The sequence below is a fragment of the Canis lupus genome, unplaced genomic scaffold, assembly GCF_011100685.1.
Source record: "Canis lupus familiaris isolate Mischka breed German Shepherd unplaced genomic scaffold, alternate assembly UU_Cfam_GSD_1.0 chrUn_S277H437, whole genome shotgun sequence".
Classification (NCBI taxonomy): domain Eukaryota; kingdom Metazoa; phylum Chordata; class Mammalia; order Carnivora; family Canidae; genus Canis; species Canis lupus.
In genome coordinates this window covers 44,546-50,545 of record NW_023331207.1, presented here as the reverse complement: position 1 = coordinate 50,545, position 6,000 = coordinate 44,546, and the positions used below count along the sequence as shown (strand labels likewise).

Sequence of the window (6,000 nt, the reverse complement as noted above, 5' to 3'; positions counted from 1 at the left end):
GTGACTCTGGCGCCAACGGGCAGGTGACCTGCTCACTCACACCCCAAGTCCCCTTCAAGCTGGTGTCCACCTTCAAGAATTACTATTCGCTGGTGCTGGACAGCGCCCTGGACAGAGAGAGCGTGGCGAACTACGCTCTGGTAGTGACCGCACGCGACGGAGGCTCGCCTTCGCTGTCGGCCACGGCCAGCGTGTCCGTGGAGGTGGCCGACGTGAACGACAACGCGCCGGCATTCGCGCAGCCGAGTACACGGTGTTCGTGAAGGAGAAACAACCCGCCCGGCTGCCACATCTTCACGGTGTCGGCGCGGGACGCGGACGCGCAGGAGAACGCGCTGGTGTCCTACTCGCTGGTGGAGCGGCGCGTGGGCGAGCGGCGCGCTGTCGAGCTACGTGTCGGTGCACGCGGAGAGCGGCAAGGTGTACGCGCTGCAGCCGCTAGGACCACGAGGAGCTGGAGCTGCTGCAGTTCCAAGTGAGCGCGCAGCGCGACGCGGGCGTGCCTCCCCTGGGCAGCAACGTGACGCTGCAGGTGTTCGTGCTGGACGAGAACGACAACGCGCCCGCGCTGCTGCCGCTGCCCCTGCCCCTGCCCCTGCCCCTGCCCGGGGCGCGCGGCGGGGGGCGGCGCGCTGAGCGAGCCGGTGTCGCGGGCGGTGGCGCGGGCCACGTGGTGGCCAAGGTGCGCGCGGTGGACGCGGACTCGGGCTACAACGCGTGGCTGTCGTACGAGCTGCAGCCGGCGGCGGGGGGCGCGCGCAGCCCGTTCCGCGTGGCGCTGTACACGGGCGAGATCAGCACGACGCGCGCCCTGGACGAGGCGGACGCGCCGCGCCAGCGCCTGCTGGTGCTGGTGAAGGACCACGGCGAGCCGGCGCTGACGGCCACGGCCACTGTGCTGCTGTCGCTGGTGGAGAGCGGCCAGGCGCCCAGGCCGTCGTCGCGGGTGTTGGCGGGCGGCGCGGGCGCGGGCGCGGGCGCGGGCGGCGGGCGCGGGGCGCGGGCGCGGCGCTGGTGGACGTCAACGTGTACCTGATCGTCGCCATCTGCGCGTGTCCCAGCCTGTTGGTGCTCACGCTGCTGCTGTCCACGGCGCTGCGGTGCTCGGCGCCGCCCAGCGAGGGCGCGTGCGGGCCGGGGAAGCCCACGCTGGTGTGCTCCAGCGCGGTGGGGAGCTGGTCGTACTCGCAGCAGAGGCGGCAGAGGGTGTGCTCTGGGGAGGGCCCGCCCAAGGCCGACCTCATGGCCTTCAGCCCCAGCCTGCCTCCGTGTCCCGGATCTCTAAATGCAACTGAAGATCCACAAGCTTCTTTGCAGTCCTCTGGAAAGGTGGGTTACTCAAATATTTTATTCTTTTATCTATTTATTTTGAAGTCTGAAAAAAAATTCTTATTACCTCAGACGGTGCCTTTATAGTTTTTTTTCTCATTCTAGAGATCTGCAAGTATTTCTTATTTATTTTTCAGAACTTAGCACTTTAAGTTTATAGCTGACTTTTGTGTTTCGTCTTCCAATTGTGAATCATTAAAAACCATACACTGAGGACAGACCGGGTGGCTCAGCGGTTTAGCGCCGCCTTCGACCCTGGACATGATCCTGTAGACCCGAGATCCAGTCCCACGTCGGTCTCCCCCTATGGAGCCTGCTTCTCCCTCTGCCTCTCTCTCTGTGTCTGTCATTAATAAATGGATGGAATCTTGAAAAGAAAAAATATTTAAATGAAAAATAAAAAAATACACTGAGTACGTATTTATTGGGTGCTGAATCTGAATTAGTTTCATTTAATACCTATCTGAAAAAAAAACCAAACAAACCTATCTGAAAAGTATTCAGTGACCAACAATTTAATCGCTACACATTAAATATATTTCAACACCACTCTACCATGTATTCATTTCTAAAGTTTGCATGGTGCTTTAAAATAATTCTATTGTTTACAAGAAGTCCCAAAGCAAAATGTGTAGTAACTGTTACATTAACTTTGTAGTTTTCTACCTTTCTCTGTGTGAGGCTGAAGACTTGGTTGGCCAGCCTTACTCAGTGTTTTTTATTTCAATGAGTAAATTTCAGTATACTCTAGAAAACAGTTACTTTACCTTAGGAATAGAATTCTGACAATAAATGTTAGAAATACAACTCTCATTCCAAGTTGTGTAAAATATGTTTCTATATGCTTGACAATGTATTGATTGAAAATTTTTTCTATATTTAGAAAGTATTTTGAAATTTATAAAATTAAATTTTTATCTGATATTGGAAAAAAAAAAACTTCCTGTCAGGTACTTTCTTCAGAAGACTTTCTCCTTTTTACTGAAATTTTTGTTAGTATATAATGTTTGTGCATTAGAGATATCTATTCTACACTTTGAATTCTGTTGAATTCATAGTCTATACCTTAAAAAAGTTACTCTTGTCATTTGAGATGCTTTACTTTTCCCCTCAGTATTCTTTTTTTAAAAAAAATTTTATTTATTTATGAGACACACACACACACACACACACACAGAGGTAGAGACACAGGTAGAGGAAGAAGCAGGCTCCATGCAGGGAGCCAGATGCGGAACTCGGTCCCAGGACTCGATCCCAGGACTCCAGGACCATGCCCTGGGCCAAAGGCAGGTGCTAAACCGCTGAGCCACCCAGGGATCCCCTCCCCTCAATATCCTGAAAGACAGAAATCTGGAGATGAGATTGCACCTTCAAATTCATTCCATGTTAAAATTATATTTTCTGAATTGTGGCCTGTGACTATCAGATTGGTGTTTCTTCACACTCTGTCTTTAGTTGAAGCTTTTGTTTTCTAATTTATATTGTAGAAATTGCCTTTGTACTTACAGTGAGTTTTTGTTATGTGACTTATTCCAGTCTATTCCAGGATTTTTTATTGTGTTAGATACATTCCTTAATTAAAAACTCAGCAGAGGGGTCCCTGGGTGGCACAGCGGTTTAGCGCCTGCCTTTGGCCCAGGGCGCGATCCTGGAGACCCGGGATCGAGTCCCGCATCGGGCTTCCGGTGCATGGAGCCTGCTTCTCCCTCTGCCTGTGTCTCTGCCTCTCTCTCTCTCTCTCTCTCTATGTGACTATCAAAAATAAAAAATTAAAAAAAAAAACTCAGCAGAGCAAAATCAGAGTAGTTTTGAGAATAGAGCCACAGTATAACCATGAAAGTGCAAGTAAAATTCACTTAAATGATATATTTCAGTAATTTTTCTTTTCCCTTATAGAAGACATGTGTAGTATATGTTCCAAAGCAATCAATTTTCATTATATTTCTTTTTAAATTTTTATTTATTTATTTATTTATCTATCTATCTATCTATCTATCTATCTATCTATCTATCTATCTAACAGAGAGAGTGAGTAAGCACAGGGAGGGATAGAGGGAGAGGGAGAGAGAAGATTTAGCATACTCTTCACTGAGCCCAAAACCCAATGCAGGGCCAATCTCAAGACAAGCCAAAATCAAGAGTTCACCATTTAATCCACTGCACCCCTCAAGGGCCTCTTTTCATTATACTTCTTTCAAAAGTTGAGTATTCTCTATGCTCCCGTGATCAATCCTATCTATGTCTGTCAGCATAACTCTTCTTACTTTTTAAAAAATTATTTATTTATTTATTCATGAGAGACACACACACAGAGAGGCAGAGACACAGGCAGAGTGAGAAACAGGCTCCACCCAGGAAGCCCAATGTGGACTGGGTCTTGGAACCCCGGGACCCTGTCCTGAGCCAAAGGCAGAGGCTCAAGCACTGAGCCACCCAGGTGTCCCAGCATAACTCCCCTTAAATCCAAACTTATGCCTTCAAATATCTCTGTCCTTGCACTTTTTCAGGTGCAAGGACACCTGAATCAGAATTTGAATGGACTTTAACCTAAGGTCAGTCTAAAGAAGTAGAAAAGTATAAAAACAATTTAGTAGAACAGATGAATCAATGAATTAAATGAATTGAGCCCGGGTATTTGATTGTATGCTGTATGGATTATATGGACTGAAGAGTGCTAGAAATCTCACTCCCCTCCACACTCCCACTAGTTTCTTAGAGCAAGTATTATTTATTAAATACTTAATATATCTCCTATAACTATAAATTTTATTCTTTATTATTGATGGCTGTATTGATATAATTGGTAATTTTGTCCTTATATTAATATTTATTTTCTCATGAATACGAGCTATCATCATATGCAAATTTTCAGAAGATCAGTGAACATCTAACAATGAATTTATCTTTTGCATCATCAGAAAGCATGAGCACACTGGGATCCAAGGAGGTTAGGATTCAAAATAGCTTGGAAGTTCAAAGTAGAGAGGTGAGAGCATGGAAGACACTTTAGTATTTATTTAGTAGCTAGCTCTCTGTGTTTCTGCGGATAACACTCCTCAATTCAAGTAGCAATTAAGAAGCTAATAATGAAACTTCCCTTTATCAGTCCCCAACTTGTAGGCTAAGTTCTGATCCAATCTGAAACTTGAGAGTGAAGGGACACTATAAATAAATACACAGGATCACAGACATAAAGGGAGTATATCCTAGGTAACTTGGGGTCCGTCTATGGTGAGCCTATCCTATCCTAGACCTGGTAATGCTAACTGCATTAGCAACACCTGGAGTCCTTAATGAACATTCTGGTTCCCAGACTCCACGACAACATTTTGAAATAAGTAGGACTGGCAAATTTGCAAATTTTAATAAGCACTCCAGGTGGTTCTTACTCAATTGAAGTTTAGATCCAATAGCCCTATTGAGATGCTTGGCAAAGCAAGTTCCTATTATTTGACAGGATATAATTTAAGTATCCCCTACTTTCTACTCATTATTGAAGATTTAATTGGCACAGCTATGTTATTGCTTGCTATAAAACACACATTAATAGGAATGGAGTTTTGTTTATGTTTAATTCATGCTTTACAAGAAAAATAATCCTTAAAACCAGAATATGAATGGACTTTAACCTTTTTTTTTTTTTTTGGACTTTAACCTTTAAGGTCAGTCTAAAGAAGTAGAAAAGTGTAAAAACAATTTAGTAGAACAGATGAATCAATTCAATGACTCATTCCTATCTATTTTCTTGTTCAAATGTTGCTCTATTTTTTTAGCTCTTAATAACAATGGAAAGGATTAACATTTTTTTGGCTCTTTTATAAATCATAATATCATTAAAGTAAATAAATTAACCTTTTGGATAAGACCAAAGGTCCTATTATTAAGTTTTCTCTTATTGGAAAAAGAGAATTTTCTCTCTTTTTTCTTTCAGTAGTGTAGATATATTAATAGGGAATGTCAGTTGCTGAATATTTGATTCCAAGAACTTTGAGAAAGAGAAAATATTTTTACTGCAGGTGGTGATGAAAGGCTTTATTGATACTGATAAACTATTAGATAATTCCAAAACTGTTCATTTAGGGTACTTGAAAAGATTAAATATAATAAAGATGAAAGCACTTGTCCCTGCCAGTAGAAATCATAAATTTTTGAATTATTTTATTTAGAATCATAACTAAGATTATTTTTGCCCATGTAAGATGCATAGCAAAAAATGAAACTTCTCCCTGTAGTAACAAATTTCTCAATAAAAAGCACTTTTCTATTTTCCTAAAGACAAGAACCACCAATCAGCCTGTGCAGTAGTAATAGTAAAGGCATTGCAGAGTGATAAAATTCTATAGGCAATAATTTCTACCAAAAAGCCAATTGTGGTCTTGACACAATATGAAAAGAAATGTGGCTAAATTGAGGCCTGAGGATATTGCCATTTGTGAAGCACTTACTCTCCTTAAGGTACTGTCCTAGGCATTTAAAGTATCATAATTGATACAATCACTATATTGTTACTTTATGAATGTTATAAAACTGGAAACAGAGGCAGAGAGAGTTTAAATTATTCTCCCCAAGTCACAAAACTAGTAAGTTTAAGAATAGGAATCAGAATGGAGACATTTCTGATGTCAAAGCCAATAATCTTCCCTCAACTATCTAGTGATGACTGAAATTTAG

General features: G+C 43.2%; 1 pseudogene; it reads left to right on the top strand.

The window, feature by feature from the left end:
• Positions 1-5: 5 nt before the first annotated feature.
• LOC119879106 lies at positions 6-3,875 on the top strand (annotated as a pseudogene).
• The last annotated feature ends 2,125 nt before the right edge of the window (positions 3,876-6,000 follow it).